The sequence below is a fragment of the Octodon degus genome, unplaced genomic scaffold, assembly GCF_000260255.1.
Source record: "Octodon degus isolate 3935 unplaced genomic scaffold, OctDeg1.0 scaffold00011, whole genome shotgun sequence".
Classification (NCBI taxonomy): Eukaryota; Metazoa; Chordata; class Mammalia; order Rodentia; family Octodontidae; genus Octodon; species Octodon degus.
The window spans coordinates 15,389,575-15,398,403 of record NW_004524587.1 but is presented as its reverse complement, the minus strand read 5'-3'; the positions used below and the strand labels follow the sequence as shown (position 1 = coordinate 15,398,403).

Genomic DNA, 8,829 nt, shown 5'->3' with positions numbered 1-8,829 from the left:
GGGAGGGGGAGGAGGGGGAGAGGAGGGGGAGGAAGAGATCCATTCCATTCCATCTATAGGAATCCTCCTTCTGCATCTCCCCAGCAGCCCTCCAGATTCTCCAACTACAGCCTCTTGCTCCCTCTTCTTGACCCCCAACAATTTCCTCCATTTGTGACTGCAAAGTCAGTGGAACATAGTGACTCCAACTTTGAAGAAACAGGCCCCCTGGGGTGAGGTTGAGTGCTCTGATCCTAGACCAGGATGCAGAGTAGTTCTTTCATTGAAACTCCTCAGGTGCTTTTCCTCTGTCTTGGGGGATTTCCATGATAAACATCCTAAGGCTCCAGAGGATGAAAGCAAAACAACAAATATCTCTTCCAGCACTTGAGAGGTTGAGGCAGGAGGATTGCTTCGAATTTGAGGCAAGCCTGGACTACATAGTGAATTCAAGGACAGTGTGAACCACGGAGCAAGACCTGTTTAAAAAAAATAACTAATATTAAGTGTATCTGGCTCTGGCTCAGAGTTTGACACCCCAGGGTATTAGTTTCAGGTGTTGGAGATTACAGCAGAGATATATTTATCCCAATTCAGGTTATACCATGCATTCTCTGCCATTAGAGGAGGTGTCTCTGAAAGAGGCCCAAGTTAGCTCTATGACCTTGTAAAAGGCCCTCAAATGGATAGAGAAATATGGAATGGGGGCCAGGGAGATGGCTCAGTGGAATACATGCTTCCCTAGCATGTGCAAGGGTCTGAGTTCAATCCCCGGTTCTGAAAAAAAAAAAAAAAAAGAGAGAGAGAGAGACAGACAGAGAGAGAGAAATATGGAATGAACATCAATATCTGCAGCCAAAAGTCCCTATAGAGATTCCTAAGAGTCACGATTTCCCAGCCCCAGGAGAAATGGAATATGTGGCCCTCAACTTCCAGAGACCTCTCTGGAATCTGGACTCCATCCCAGATTTTCTGGTCTTTGCCTTGTGCCTTGGTGGCCAGGGACTTGAGAGAAGGACCGCGTAAGAACAGAGCATCCTAGGAAGAAAGGACTGAGGGTGGCTGAGAACAAATCTGCACCTAAGGTCTGGGTTTTACCACTGTACAACCCCTGAACTAACTGTTGACATTGTCATCAGATGTCTACAAAATACTGATAGAATGAATACACTAGTGATGAACCTCTTGAATTTGGCCCAACCCACCATTCCCATGTCTGAAGACTGCCTCTACCTCAACATCTACACACCTGCCCATGCCCATGAGGGATCTAACCTGCCTGTGAGTACCAGGCCATTGTTATCTGGGAATGGGAAGACATTCATTCTGCAAGATTAGAGTGGCATAGATCAGCCTAGATCCTGCTGTAGTGTGAATCCTGATGAGAAGCTTCTCACTCTGAAGTGGGCAGCTGGACCTTGAATACAGAAGCACAGTGGCCTAGTTTCTTGCAGAGGTCAGAATCTGTGACCATTGGATGGATCCAGGATTCACTCAACTAACTTGTGCATGGGAAACTGACTTGGTGCTCAAAGACTGCACTTTGAGGTCACCAAAACCCCAGCAAATGATTATCTATAGATAAAGTAAGAATGGAGGACACTTGAGGTTGCATGAGGATTTCAGTGCAACACTCCTTTTATATTTACATCTGGGGGAGAGGCTTTAGAAATAATGGAGTGAGGTTTTGAGACAAAGAACTGACCCCAAGTGATAAGAGACATTGTCTTTCTATCCAACCTAGTCCCTCGCTCATGGCCTGGTGATAGCTCCTGCTGGGGTTCTGTATAGATGGGCAGTGTCATAGAGCCAGATCAATGTATACTCTATAGGTCTCCCATGTGTGGTTCGATCTAGGTGAGAGATGCAAGGTACCTGTCTTGCTTTCCCTAGGTCATGGTCTGGATCCATAGTGGCAGACTAGTTACAGGCACAGCTTCCAGATATGATGCTTCCATGCTGGCAGCCCTTGAGGATGTTGTGGTCACTATCCAGTACCACCTGAGTGTCCTGGGGTTCTTCAGGTAAGCCTAACATTGGGCTAGGAAATGGGGAGTGAGAAGATCCAGGACAGGCCTCTGAGTCTTGTTCCTGCCACTTCTCAGCACCAGAGACCAGCATGCCACTGGCAACTGGTCCAAGTTGGACCAAGTGGCTGGCCTATGCTGGATGCAACAGAATATCTTCCACTTTGGAGGCAACCCTGACCATGTCACCATTTTTGGCCAGTCTTCTGGTGGCATGAGTGTGTCCTTACAGGTCTTGTCCCTCACATCCCAAGGACTCTTACATGGAGCCATCATGGAGAGTGGGATGGTCCTTGTGCCAGGTTTCATCACCAGCTCACCTGAGGCCATCTCCACAGTAAGTGCCTTCAACTACCCCAGCCCAGGATACCCTCTTTCCCCTCACCTTCAGAGCCTCTGACTGCCCTCTGTGGGGGCAATAAGGATAATTAAAGTGCCTTTCAGTGAGTTCTACTCAGTGAGTAGAACATCATGCATAGAACCTTGTAGCAAAAGGAATGGATTTTCTGACTGAGCTCTCTGAGTATTCAGGAAGTCAAACAATTTCACATCTGTGTTAAATCATAGAGAGATTAGGGCACAGGTGCACACATATGGTGCTGTTGGCCCACACCTCTCACTGCCCGGAAGGATGAGCCTGTCCCTTGCTTGGTCCCTTTACAAGTGGTGGCCAGTCTCTCTGCCTGTGGGCATATAGACTCAGAGGCCCTCGTGCAGTGTCTGCAGGGCAAGAGTGAAGAGGAAATACTGGCTATTACCAAAGTTAGGCTCAATAGTCTTGAACAGACATAATAATGTAAGGGGAAGGAAGGCTTGAGTGCCCTTCACATTCCCAGGAGAGTGTCCTCTCTATGCCATGATGTTTAATAGCCCTGAGGACTAACCTATATAGTCAGTGCCTTGGTATGAGATCCAATTAGGGTAGGTATTTGAGGATAAGACAGGAAGAAATATAAGACACTCAGGGAATATGAGAAAATTTCTAGAACCTGACCTTGCTTCCTAGCATTCATTTTCCCTAAGACTTTCAAGATCATCCCTGGTATAGTGGATGGGGCCTTCCTGCCCAAGCACCCCCAGGAGATGCTGGCCTCTTCTGATTTTTGACCTGTCCCCAGCATCATAAACATCAACAATGATGAGTGTGACTGGAGCCCTCTCATAGTGAGGTCTATCCTCTACCCCAGGTCTGGGTAACTATGGAAAGATGGCTCATCTACCCCCAACTCAAGATTATTCCCCTGCTGTCCAGGGTGATGGCCTTACTGATAACCAGAAGGAAATGACAAAGAGTCCATGAAGGCCGTTCTGCAGAGGACCTCAGCAATGATGGTAAGGCTCTTGGTGTCCTGCCCCAGTGGATGAGAAACACCTAGCTATTCTGGCCATAAACAAAGGCTGAACTATGTGTTTGAGGGTCACCACAGGGCTTGATGATTTCCTGCATTCTCATGCCCATATCCCTACCTTGGAGTAGATCTCTCCTGCCCCAGAGCTGTATGACGTGTAACTCCATGATACCCATGATCCAGATGGTGCCTGCTGAGTCTATTGGCCTTGTGATAAAGCAATATGTGGGAGTCAGTGAAGACCCAGAGACTCTTCAAGTCCAATTCCAAGAGAAGACAAGAGATAAAACCTTTGTGATCCCTATACTCCAAGTAGCACATTTTCAGCATAAGTACATCTATGCCTGAAGTCTGGCTGCCTAGGGGGGAAGCTCAGAGTTTTCGGTCCCAGGTGAAGTCTCTAATTTCCATCTCCTGACCCATGTGTTTATCAAACTCTTAAGGAAACACTCAGTGTTTCTTGTCTTAGTAAATGATGATTCATAGCTGACATCTACCTATTTTAAAGTTAAGAAAACTTAGTTAGTTAGTAATACTCAGTTACTTGGCCACCACACAACTAGGAAGGCCAAGGCCAAGATTTAACCAAGACCACTTGTACAGTCACTGTTCTAGTGTAAAGTTCCCAATCCCACTGTCCAGAATCCTACCAGCTTTGGACCTATGCATCTTCTCAACAAGGATGAAGCAAGATAGCTCCAGGTGAGGGGCCCACCATGTCACAGCCTGTCAGTGTCCCCAGGTTCTCATGGCCCTGTCTACTTCTATGAGTTCTAGCATCCACCCAACTTCTTCAAGGACATCAGGCCACCCCATGTGAAGACTGCCCATGGAGATGAGGTTTTCTTTGTCTTTGACTCCTTCTTCTAGGATCATAAAAGTGAATCTGCTTGGACCACAGCTGAGATCCTGAGGATAACTGTCCTTGCTGTCCAGATGAAGAAACTGAGGCTCAGAGAGAAGACAGAAGCAGGTATTCACCATACAAATGTTCAAGTTTGTATCAGGATTAGAACCTGAATCTTTCCACTACAGTCAGTGCTCCCACCCCAAATATGGTGTATATCATGGGTACAAGGGGTTGGGAGGTGTCTAAATGCATGCTTATTTCTTGAATGACTTCTGAGTGTCAGAGATCCTGAGGATAACTGTCCTTGCTGTCCAGATGAAGAAACTGAGGCTCAGAGAGAAGACAGAAGCAGGTATTCACCATACAAATGTTCAAGTTTGTATCAGGATTAGAACCTGAATCTTTCCACTACAGTCAGTGCTCCCACCCCAAATATGGTGTATATCATGGGTACAAGGGGTTGGGAGGTGTCTAAATGCATGCTTATTTCTTGAATGACTTCTGAGTGTCAGAAAGAAGAAGGAGCCTTCCCGGGGTGGAATGAGCCCCAAGTGAATTCAACTAGAAGCTGGAATGCATAAGGGTAGGATGAGAAAGGGGAGGGCCTAGAGCCCATGTGGATCAGGAAGATAGGGACCAGGCCTGGGGTCCTAATGTGGGCTGCAGCAGGGTGTGAAGTTGGTACATGAAGGGGCAGGAAGAGAAACAGAATGAAGGTTGATCTAGGGCCTGGGTCCTTTCCTTTCACTCTCTACAGATGACCTCACTGAGGAGGAGGAGCTGCTGAGCAGGAGGATGATGAAGTATCAGGCCAACTTTGCTAGAAATGGGTGAGAAGATGCGCTCCTGCCTCAACTTTCCCAAGGTGTACATGAGCCCATCAGATGCTCCTCTTGTCTGCTCTGCAGTGACCTCATTAGAATACAGTAAGTCCCCAACTTACAAATAAGTTCAGCTTTGGAAGAATCATTCATAAGTCATATTCATTCATAAGCCAAAAAAAGTGAATCTTATACAGTATACCTGTGAAAGTCCACAATTCACATAGTCATAAGTCATGGACTTACTGTATATACATCCTTCATCATATAATATACCCTCCCCAAACCAAGGACATTCAGATGGCACTTGTGGATGACCCAGAGGTAGGCTGAAGTGCTGTGGTTCAGTCAGCCTGCCTCTGAGAAATGAGGACAAAGAGAACAAGTTGCCCTTTTCCACACAGAGGGAATGCTGGTACAAGGTCCTTGCTTTCCTATATCAGGAAAACAACTTGCTCCACATCACCCAGAAATACCCACCCCAAATGCCGGCTACCTGCCTTGACCTAAATCAGGCCTCTGGGCTCTGGGCTCTGCCAGGCTCAGACTGACCTCTCACCCCATGTTGGGAGTGTGTCCACAGGAACCCCATTGGCCAGGGCCTGTCCCATTGGCTTGCACTGGACCATGAAGAGCTGTACCTGCAACTGGACCTCCAGCTTTCTGTGGGCTGTGCTCTGAAGGCCTCCAAGCTGACATTCTGGATGGAGGCCCTGCCCCAGAAGATCCGGGAGCTAAAGAGGGGTAAGGAGAAGCACACAGAGCTGTAGCTCCCTGTGTGGGGAGGGAGGGGGGAACTGAGTGCAAGTGATGTCTGCCTGGACTTTCCCATGCCCACAGAGGGGCCTGGCTTGCTGCCACAGTCGTACAGCCATTCATCTACTCTTCCTCCAGCCAACCAGCCTATGAGGAACCCAATGCAAATGTTTCTCGAGAAGCTTGCTTTAGGTGCCTTCTGTTAGACACACCACATCCCAAAGGGGCTGTGGATGGGTGAGTCTTCATGGACACCCATCTTATTCCACACCCTGCTGGCTTAGGCCCTTCCTCACCTGTTCACCTCTCCTTCTGCCCACCCTCTCTCCTTTTCTTTCAATCCCACACCCTCCCCACTTTGAGAAATGTGCTTTGGCAAGCATTGAAGCACGTGGGTGTCAGAACCCCACACCCGCTGCTCAGCAAGACCCCCATGCTCGCTGGTGTGTAAGGAGCCAAGAGAAATGTAAGCACCAGAAACCCCAGTATCTTAGCCTGCTCAGGATGCTCTTGGTTTTGGAAGCTGCAAGATCCAGAAAGTATCCAGGAGATCTGGGGTCTGGTGAGGGTTTTCTCTGGGTTCTTCTACAGCACTTTGTCACTATGTACTCATGTGGCAGAAGGGATGGTTAATCCCCGCTGGCCTCCTATATATGGGTACCAACCCACTTCTCCTTCCAAAGGCTTCTCTCCTTTAGGCTGTCACAATGGAGAGTTGGTTTCTATATGTAAATATAGAGGTTGTAAACCTTCACAGCACCATTCTTTTTTTTTTCTTTTTTTAAATTTTATTTTATTTTATTTTGACATCAGTTATTATTATTTTAAAGAAAAAAAATAAAAACAATGGTACAAAATCTCAAAACAAGATTTTAGGAGAGTAACAATGGTTAGTACATTGTGTATTGTTACTGCCCAAGTAGTTTCTCATATTACAAGATATAGGCAAGAAATAATAAGCAAATAACATAAGTACAGACCTCTTCTTTTTAAAGTCAACAAAAAATGGAAATATACTTTTTAAAGTTTCTAATACTAGGAGAAGATATCATACAATGTCTTTTAAATAAATTTTAAGTCAAAGATACAGTATAGATTTTAGAACAAAAATTACGATTAAGCAATATTCTGAAAATTAAATGTTTCAAAACAATTGAACTAAGAAAAAGTTTTCATGATAGCAAAGAAGTACTAAGAGTAAAACATAAGATAAATACTGGAATGGCAAGAAAATGACCAGCACTTCTAACCGTTTGAGAATAGGATATCACACAAAATTCTAGACACAGCACCATTCTTAATGTTCCCAGATCTTAGCCACTGAGGTTACAATGAATAAAAGTGTGAAAGTCTTTGTTTTACCTCTTGTCCTCAAGGATTAAATGTCATTTTTCATTAACATAAAGTGATCCACCCACTCATCTATTTGTGTCCCAAGAAGGAGAGTGACCCCATTTTATAAGAATCAGGAGTGAGTTTAGTCCCTGGGCACTGGAACCCGGGCCAATGGGAAGTACGTCCAAGGAGGCCAGTTTCACAGTCTCTTTGGTGGTGGGTCTCCTCAAGCTTTCTCTGTTTCTTGTGGTCTTCAAATGCTGAGACCTACAATTGCAAAATTAGAGTACATTTGTGAAGGGTTTGTCTCTGGGGTGTGTCTTAGAAGTGGGACTGGGGAGTCAAGAAGGTCCTGACATGTCTAGCAGAAGAAAGTCCTGTCCCCAAGCTCCTTGAGGGCTTTTCCATCCAGGGAGTTGTCTTCCTGCCTTCCCTCACAAGCTCTGGACCTCCTGACCATCCCCCACTCGCCATGGGTGTCCAGGTGATTTGTTTTCCTTCTCATCGCATTGTTGTCTCTAAACCTTTTTAGGCTGCTCTCCTGTATTTTACCTTATCGTGCAAAGATATCAAAGTGTGCTCAACTTTCTTCTTTGTTTTCTGTCACCCAGAGGTGGTATCATTCATCCCACTGACTCCGGGAGCCCTCCCACCCCCATGCCTCTGACCAGCTTGTCTTCCTGAGGCAGGAGTTCTTCCAGGGAGAGTGTCCCCTTTCCTCCATTGCCTTTAGCAGAACCAGGGAGGATAGGCCCTTGGGTTAGATGACTATGCGCTCATTGCCCACCCTGGGCAGCAGGGGGCAGACAAGGACTATCCTAAACCTGGGCTAAGGCAGCACTGGGTAGAGGTGGGGGCTTTTTAGGCACACTGTGCACAGTTCCACTGAAACAACAAAGCATTACAGACCCCCTGAAGCAGACATGGCTCTATCTTGTTCTTTTCTTTCAGCAGTACCAGGGCCTTTCTAATGAGCTATATCTTCAGGTTTTTCTTTTCTATTCTTTTCTTTTGAGACAGGGTCTCTTTACTAAATTGCCCAAGCTGGGGCTGGAGAGATGGCTTAGTGGTCTAAAGCACCTACTTGGAACAGGCTTGGCAAAGCACAGGGACCGCAGTTCAGACCCCCAGCACCACATGCCAGCCGGCCCCGCCCCCTGGTGGGCTGAGCTGGCCACACATACACACACACACACTAAATGTTAAAAATAAATAAATAAATAAAGTTTAAAAAAAAAAATTGCCCAAGCTGGGCTGAAATTTCAATCTTCCTGCCTCAGCCTCCCAAGCACTGGTATTGCAAACTTGCACCTGCATGACCAGCTCTGGCTATTTTTAATAAAGCTACTCTGCATGCTTTCCAACTTGATTTTCCCTGAGCATAAAGACCTGAGGAGAATTGATGAATCAAGTGACTAGTGTGTGTTTGCCTTTTAAAGAGAAAGCCAAACTGCCTTCCAAACTGTCTGCACAACTTACATCCCTACTGGTCAAATATGAAAGTGCCACTTGGCCCACGTTCTTGCCAACACGTGGATTTATAGGTCTTAAATATGTTACTATTAAATGAGTGTAAAGTGGAATCTTATTGCAGATGCCTCCTTGGTCTTTTTAACTCTTCTTCCATCTTCTCATTCCCTTCTCTATTTCTCTATTCATCTCTGTCTCTGTCTCTCCATATCTCTCTCTCTTTCCATAATTCATCATTTCTC

General features: G+C 46.1%; 1 protein-coding gene and 1 pseudogene across 2 annotated transcripts in view; both read left to right on the top strand.

Annotated features, from left to right (window-relative positions):
* Positions 1-8,829, top strand: part of LOC101581730 (cocaine esterase-like) — a 321,818-nt gene that overhangs the window by 288,323 nt on the left and 24,666 nt on the right. The gene's annotated exons all lie outside the window — the stretch shown is intronic.
* Positions 1,192-5,796, top strand: LOC101585783 (annotated as a pseudogene).